The 8,694-nt window shown below is 46.5% G+C and overlaps 1 long non-coding RNA gene across 1 annotated transcript in view; it reads left to right on the top strand.

The window, feature by feature from the left end:
- Positions 1-431: 431 nt before the first annotated feature.
- LOC116399074 (uncharacterized) overlaps positions 432-8,694 on the top strand; it is a 27,978-nt gene continuing 19,715 nt past the window's right edge. Inside the window, exon 1 of the long non-coding RNA XR_004213802.1 lies at positions 432-1,227. This is a non-coding gene — a long non-coding RNA (uncharacterized LOC116399074). The remainder of the gene's footprint in view (positions 1,228-8,694) is intronic.

Raw genomic sequence — 8,694 nt, 5'->3', positions numbered from 1 at the left:
CTGCTACGTCGCATACAGCGGTCTCTGTGTGTCGACTGCTGATGCCCCGACCAAACGTCAGTGTCTGGCGAGTTAGGAATGAGAACTGTACAACACTGTAATGCGTGTGGATTTGCCTCATTTGAATTTCGGAAAAGTGTCTGACTCATATTGGAATTATTAAAAAATGTATTCATGCTGGTCTAGATTCTGTCCTGGGGCGGGGGGGTCTCTCAGGGAAACACTAAATCCTTGGGTTCATTTTGAAAAATGTAGCTTGAGAATAGAAGTGGAGCTTGTGTCTGGAACAGCGAGTGTTTATTCAGCTACTTTACCACAAGAAAAAAGCTCCTACTTGTGAGCATGCGCACACGCTGGAAGGACCCGAACACACTCTCATGCACATATAGACACACACTGACAGGGAACAATAGACGTAGAGGGGACACCTGCTCGCCCGATACACCCTCCCCTCCTCCTCTCTCCCTCCCTCCCTCTCCTCCATTAGGATTCAGTTGAGGGTTCGGCTCCGTGAGTAGGTTAGCCATGCGTGTCGTGGCGAGATGCAGTGAATGATAATGAACTATGCAAATGTGTGTGTGTGTGTGTGTGCAAGGGAGGAGGTGGCGCTCCTGCTGTATCGCTCCCTCCATCCATCCTTCCACCCATTCCTCCTCCACCTCTTACTCGTTGGTGGTGTGTCAGCTGGAAGGACGGCCCCCGTGCTCTGACACACTTGCACTCACGCTGAAACACACACCTCCGCTATGTGTCACTACCCATTCCACCTGCCTCTCGCTGTCATTCCCCGCTCTCCGCTCCATCTACCTACGCTTGCTCGTTTCCCTCCTTTTTTTGTTTTTTGCTTTTTTTGCTCTCTCTGTCTTTCTCTCCACCCTTCCTTGTTCTCATCCTCACCCCATCCCCCCCATACGCTGTGTGTCACCGCCGCCAGGAAGAAAAAGACAAATGCCCCGGCCAACGAAAGTGATAAAGAGAGAAAGAGGAGGAAAGGGAGAAAAAAAAGAGCAGAAGAGGAGAAGACCGCGGAAGCTGGAGTGTGCGCTTGAAACGCGGCAGCGTTCCATCCATCCACCTTGAGCCCGACTCTTCTTTGATGGAATACCCCGGGACAGCGGAGGGCAGAAGAAGGGAAAAGAAGGAGAAGAAAAAGTGGAGGTGAAGGAGGACCGGGAGAAGAACACAAGGACTGAGAAGGCAGGACGGACAGCGCTCGCCTCAGGAAGGGTACGTTGACACAAAACTAAAAAAAATAACCAAAAAAAGAATATATATATATATATATATATATATATATATATATATAGAGCACGACAGTCATTTATCAAACAACTTCAGCTCCTCTGTTCCTTTTGGGCATTTCTCCATTTGGCTTTTCATCTCCGTCTCTCTCACTCACTTTCTAGCTCGCTCACTCTCTCTGCTGAGTTGTCTCCACGGGCTCTGTTTGTTTTTTTGTTCTTTTGACTAATTGCGAAACTATTCTCCGAACTCGAGCGGAGACGAGTCTCTTCTCTCCTTTTTTCTTTTTCATTCTAATTAATTCCCCCCTATGCAGTCCCTCAAAGAGCCTCTCTCTCTCTCTCTAAGTCTCTCTACCACGCTCTCTGTTTTTTTTTTTTCCCTTGCTCCATCTGTCTGCCTTTGAGAAGCAAATAATTGGATGTGGAGTTTGGCTTCTCCGTGGCTGAGCCGGAGGATTGAGGCTGCACGGCACTTCACACACACAATTACGCGCATACATACACCTGGAGCTCAGGGTGTGTGTGTGTGTGTGTGTGTGTGTATGATTGTGAGTGAATGCCGGAATGTGTGCGTGTGAATCTCCTTCTTTGCAGAATTTTTGTGTCGTCTTTAAAGGATAAGGCTGGTGTTATTGTATGTTGTTTTTGGTTATTCTCATTGAATCCCATGAAAAGACCAAAACCAACAATATGTTTCAGCACCCTCCAACATCTTCACCGCCCGTGGCTCTTCTAGACCGAGACAATGACGTACATTTTCATATTCATTTTTAACAAAGGCTATAGTATGTACTTAAACAGCTGGGCACTGTAGTTTGTAGCAAAAGCATTCAAACCGGGAGTAAAGAATGCTTTTATCAGGGACTATTTTCAGTCGCGGATGAATGCACATTTGATGCCCCTGGTGAGTTTTTACAGTATTCGCAGGTGTATGTGGGATTTAGTCAAGATAAGCAATGAAGGAACATGTAATAGTCTTTGTAATAGTTTTTGGGCAACAATGGAGCTCTATGGCACAGAGGAATTGAACTTTAAATACACAACAAATACTTGAGAGTTATTATTATCTGTCTTTTTATCTGAAATCAAGTATACTTTTTTATTTTATAGCCAGCTCTTTTCTTCGTCCTTGTAAAGTCACGGACACAAACTTTGAGAAAACTCTCTGAACAAGATCCTTTCTATTTGAAAATTGTAATGACTTTTTGCACTGAAATAAGATTTTAGGACTCAATTATGGACAAAAAAATGATTTGACAAGGCGAGACTTTGTCCTCACAGTGCAGAGCTGAGCGGGAGGAAACTGAAAGAGAGAGAGAGAGAGAGAGAGAGAGAGAGAGAGAGAGAGAGAGAGAGTAGCTTGACTGGTTGAGAGACCTTTGAAGAGATTAGTGGCAGAGGTATTTCCCTGGAGAGAGAGAGAGACAGAGATGAAGAGGACGAAGAGGAGGCTCGAGGAGCGTCTGAGACGAGAAGACATGAGGTTGCGTTGTAATGCTACAGGCTGGCTGCTTGACACGCACATCGACACTGAGAGGAGAAATGAAAGCCGCTCTCGCTACACTTTTCTGCTCCGAGGGCAGAGCGCCAAGTCCCAAGTGACGAACAGGAGACCCTCCACAGCCTACACACACACACACACATGCATACACACACAAACACACATACACACAAATGGAACAAGAGGGGACTCTGCTTCAGTGGGACCCTTTTCACCTTTTTCTTCTTTTTCTTTTCTTCTTCTGCTGTATTTTATTATTCACCCAGTCTCTCTCTCTCTATCTCTCTCTCTCTTTCTCCTCTCCACCTTCCCGCCCAACCACACATCTCCCTCCCTCCCTCCTCCTCCTCCTCCTCCTCCTCCTACTGCTACTAAGCTGATCCAGTCCAGTCTCATTGTCCTCACGCACGCACACACACACACCTCTCGCACCACTACTGCATGTGCATGTGTCCGCTCGAGCACCGGGGGGCGCAGCCGGTCATTTCTACACCACGGCGCTAGCGGAGCTCCGGGTCCCACTAAGAGGTGAGTGTGTGTCACCTCCTTATCTGACAAAACACACTTTTTCACTGTTACAGCCTGTTTTTAGTTTTAAAGCTCTTCAATGTGTGGGCATGCTGTATTGTTTTCAACTGTAGAGAGTGTGTGTGTGTGTGTGTGTGTGTGTGTGTGTGTGTGTGTTGTTTGGGGTCAAAGGTGCTGGCGGTGACATTTGAACGGCAGTAGGATTGGACATAGAGCTCAATATGTGTGGGTCAGGCTTTTCCAGACTGCTGGTGTGATTGAGAGTGTGTGTGTGTGTGTGTGTGTGCATGTGCGTGTGCGTGCGTGTGCGTGTGTGCGTGCGTGTGTAGCCAGAGGGGTGAGCTCGGCTCAGTCTGTACGTGCTCTGCTTACGAATCGCCGGTGACCACGGCTTGAGTCTCGCTCCCCTACTAGTTCACACCGAGCCCGCAAACCCTCCCCTGCTTTGTTTTTTTGTTCCTCTTTTCCATCTATCGAGCTCTTTTTTTTTTTTCCTATCCTCCTCTTTTCTCATTCCGTTTGATTCGACTTCAGTGACTTAATTGGCCTGCGAATAGACAACCACACTGCCAAAGTCGTGTACCAAATGCAAATTCTCAAACAACAAGCCAATATATACAGTATATGTATGTATATTTTATATATACATATTTAAATCATCTCTACTTTAACTTTTTACTTCTTCTTTCTCTCTCTCTTTCTTTCTTTCACACACACACACACACACACACACACACATACATATACACACATTCCATGGCAGATTTAAATATTTCCCAGCGGGGTGGAGGGTGAACAGAAATAGATCTAATTCTAAATCAGGATGGAGAGCCCGGCTCAGGCAGCCTCGCCACACTCCCTCCCTTCCTCCCTCCCTTTGCAGCCAGCAGCTACACTGACACTCGCACTCCAAAAAGAAGAGAAAGTTCAAAGATTAGCTGCGATTTTACCAGTGGAATTATAGGCAGTGAATATATACAGTATTAAAACAGCAATGCAGAAACCAAACCTCCACACAGGCGTCTCGTTTTTCCGCAGATTTAGAAAACAATGCAGCTTGCACGGATGGTTCTTTTTAAATCAATTTGTGCTGCGCCACCTCCGAAATAATACAAAAAAATAAACACATGAGGGGGGGCTAAAGTGCCTACTTTATAGAAACTTGACTCTCTAAAGCTAGTCGGGAGAGTTTGAGCTGTATGGATTTGTGTGTCGTGGCTATCGGCTGCTGTGGTAGCTGGCTACGCCGGAGACAAGCAGCCGGATTAAGCCCCCCCCCCTAAGACTGGAGTTAAGATACAGATCTGGAGTCGATGAGCTCCGAGCAGCCTGTCTGTCTGCCCAACCTCTCTGTCTGTCTATCTGTCTGTGTCGGCGGCTGACTCCGGAGCAGCGATGGGATAGGTCAGGGATTGAAAGATGGAGATATGAAAAGGGTTGGGCGGAGGGGGCAGTGGAGCAGGTAGAAGGAATATGTGTGTGTTCGCACGTCAAAATGTGAGTTTCCGTGGTGCCAGTGTGGGAGATAAAGCTGGATGGATGAGATGTGCTGAAGGCTGGATAAGCAGCACCTGGCTCGAGAGAGAGAAAATAAAAGATAAGGGGCGCACAAAGAGGGGAGACGCGGGGGTGTGGGGGGATTCGCAGAGGCGGGTGAAGCCTCCGATATCTACCTACAAACAGGACGGACGTCATATCGGGACCCACTCGTCCTTCACCTCCTCTCTTCCTCCGTCTCCCCCGCTAACCGCCCTCTTCCACTTTTTTCTTTTTTTATTTGACAATGAGCCAACAGCGAAGAACAAAAGGAGACATAATACATCCAAACCCTCCTCTCTCTGCAGTCAGGGAGGAGAGGAGGAGGAGGAGGAGGAGGAGAGGGGAAAGGGAGAAGGATGAGTGAGGCATAACGTGAGGCGATTTGAGGTTATCACTTACATGAACGATCAAATAAAATAAGCTGCAGCGGGAGAAGACGACAAATAAGTGGGTGAACTTGAAGAAATGTTAACGAACGCAGGTTAAAGTAAGAAATGATTGCCATTGGTTACATCTAACATTTTACACATATTAGTGAGCCAATGCTGTAGGAATGAGTCAGTCCCCCGCCTGAACACTTAAAACAAGCCGTGTCCACGTTTTGCTGACAAGTAACCTCTTGTGGTCGCACGAATAATGACTTCCCTTTCTAATGAGCAAAGGTGGGAGTAGCATAACGTTCTTATAGAGCCGAGAAAAACCTCCCAAGTGAGGAGGTTGGGCAGGAAATTGCCCCCAGGAGACTGTGATTTGCACTTTGGTTTCTTTATACCGTGACCAGGATCTTTCCAGGAAGCAGCTTCAGTCACCTGTAGTTATTCAAACCTGCTGAGAACTGATTCATTAGAGATTTGGGTTAGATGTTGTAGCTCTGGACATCAGTTCTATCCATCATTACAGTAAAGTTCTCGCATATTTTTAAGACCGCTAATGGTTTCACTGTTACAAAAATGCGACGCAGCAAAAGTAGCTGATTTAGGTTGTGTAAACCAGTGCAGAAGTGTCTTAAAACTTGCATTCTCTCTACTCACCAGCAGGGGGCAACTCCTCCAGCTGTCTGATTGTATAGAAGTCTATGAGAAAATGACTAAATAAATATTGTGTCAACACATACGTCTATGGTCTCAATCTCTACTTTCAAGACTTCTTCAATAAGCATGATGTTCATTTAGTACATTATGGTCCATTTAGAGTCAAATAGGCCATAAAGCAGAGTATGCTTTAGGGCGGGCTTACTGTGATTGACAGGTCGCTGCCGCTATCAGCGCAGTATCCGGCATCTCTACGTCACTCCTCTGCATTCCAAATATGGTAACTTCCGTTTGTTGGTTGCAAAACTAAGCAACATGGCAACAGCTGCAATCCAAGATGGCGACAATGAAATTGCCGAACTCGAGGCTTCAAAATGGCAGTCCACAAACCAATGGGTGACCTCACGATGACTACGTACACTTCTTATATACAGTCTATGGCACATTGAAACAGCTGCCTCTTTTTGTCATCTCAGCCACAGATTCCATCCGTCTCCATCGAGGCAGGGCTCCAACATGAATTCAAAATTGGTCGGCACCAGGTTTGATAGAGAGAATAAGTAACGGATATAAAACAGGTACTGTAACCAGCTTAGCATTTTTCACTTGCCTCCATGCTGCTTCCTATTGTTTATTAACCCTGGACGTTGAAGATGACACGCCAGGAAAAAGAAAACAGCAAGGCACACTTGTCTACTGGAAAAGTCTGTCGCGAGTTCATGTTTCAAAATGTTTTCGTCGGAAAAAGGGTATAATATCAATCTTTAGGAAATGATCATATGGGTTGTTTTGCGAGTCAATTGCATATTGAGTGGTTTAGTTTGGAGGAGTAAAGCTTGAATTACTTATTACTCACTTACGATTAGTTTGTATGTCAGCAGCCTTATTGTGAAAATCTTAATCAACAGCTAAAGGAGTGCCTGCTACAGATGTAAACTGACTGAAGAAAGGATAGTGATTATGTTTATAGTTTAATTTGATATGGGTAATCCATGGATGCTGGGATTATAGTATAAAGCGTCTACGAGATTGCTGGGCTTGTTCTTTTGGCTGGCCTCACTTATTCAGCCTCCTTTATAATTAATGGCTGCCGTGTAAAACACATATCAGAGACCCCCACACACACACACACGCATGCGGTGATCACACACCGGCAATGTTCTAGCTGCGGTAATTAAAGAAGTGTTAGCGGTGAGTGAATAAAACATGCATCAATCCCTCTTCCCTTTCATTTGAACTCCCTCCTCCATTCTCTCCTCTGGTATTATTTTGCCCTTTTATCTATTTCCTTTCTTTTGATCATCCTCATCTCATCCTTCTTTATCTTCTCTTTTTCTGCTCTTTCTTCTCTTTTTCCGCCTCCTATTACTGTTCTCCTTCCTTACCTCTCTTTCCCTGCTCCTGTTTTCTTCCTCTCCCCCCCTCCCTTTCCTGCTTTATCATTGTCTCCCTCCTCTTCCTCTTCACCTCGTTCTCCCCAATTACTCCATCCTCCTCCTCTCCTTCATTTCCCCAGAGGTGAACCAATGTGTGCAAGCTGTTGCAGCAAAGGGCAGCGCTGGCGTACACACAGCTAGTCTAGCAGGGATGAGGTATACAGTGTGTGTGTGTGTGTGCACACGCAAACCCACTTTTTCCGACACACACACACATGCGCCTTGTAGACACTGCAGGTGCTGCATCAAGATAAATGAGCCGTCATTAGCCAATCAGGTCAGCCAGTGGGAGGGCGATGGGAAGCCGAGGAGCGAGATCAGCTAGTGGAGGTCAAGCCTCTGACGGTGAGAGATGTGTGTGTGTGTGTGTGTGTGTGTGTGTGTGTGTGTGTTTCTCTGCACACAGAGTGATCGAGAAGGGGGATTCCCTGATTAGATATGAGCCCTCGCAAAGTTTTTCTTCTTCTCCTCCTCCTCGCTGCCTGAGCTTCCCCTTCTCCGTCCTTCCACCTCTGGGAAGCGGAGGCGCATTGTTGTGCTGCCGTTTGACAGCCTAATTGGCATCTCCAGCCCATTGTTCATGTCTTCATCGGCGACTCGTCAAGAGCGAAGGAGACAGAGGTTGAGCGGGAATTAAAAGCGTTTCAGAACTCGAGGTTCCAGTTTGGGATTTTTTTCTCCAGGAGGAGAGGAAAAAGTAGATGTCGTGTTGTGTTTTTTTAAGTTCCCGAAGCACCTCTCCGGGGGGAAAAAAGGGCTGTGAAACCAATTAGAGAGAAATTTAGACGAGCACATATTTCTCATTACGGCACCGTAATCAATCAATGTGTGTGTGTGTGCGTGTGTGTGTGTGTGTGTGTGTGTGTGTGTGCGGGTGAGTGTTTGCCCTCTTAACATTTACACTGCGGCTAATGCAAATGGGTTTATGCATAAAAGGCGCTCGTTCTCACAGCCAAGGTGCTGCTGGCAAAGAGGAAGGTAAATGATTAACCCCATGGAAAAACTCTAATCTCCCTCATTCTCTCCCTCTCTCTATGAATGTGTGTGTGTGTGTGTGTGTGTGTGTGTGTGTGTGTGTGTGAGTGTGTAGGGGGGCTTTCAGGATGGCCGGTGGCTGTCTTTGATCGCTAATCCTTTTCTCTGGCCTGACTTTCTGTCCCTCCTTCCTGTTTTTTTTTTCCTCTGCCCATCTCCTCTCCTCTCCCGCGCTCGCCACGGCAAGGCCAAGCCACCGTGTCTGAATTGTGAGCGGCTCACAGGCAGATATCTGGAGCAGGGTGCCCTCTCCCTCTCTCTCTTTTACTCTCTCCCCCTTTTTTTCCTCCCTCTGCCTCTATTTTCTAGAGTGTTTCGTCCTTCATACAGTAACTGTACTAGTACTAGTTATTCATTCCATACATCGTCCTTCAAACAGT

The sequence above is a fragment of the Anarrhichthys ocellatus genome, unplaced genomic scaffold (genome assembly GCF_004355925.1).
Source record: "Anarrhichthys ocellatus isolate YVR2014 unplaced genomic scaffold, GSC_Weel_1.0 scaffold100, whole genome shotgun sequence".
Taxonomy (NCBI): Eukaryota; Metazoa; Chordata; class Actinopteri; order Perciformes; family Anarhichadidae; genus Anarrhichthys; species Anarrhichthys ocellatus.
Note: the sequence above shows the minus strand (reverse complement) of the source record. Positions and strands in the feature narration are given on the sequence as shown.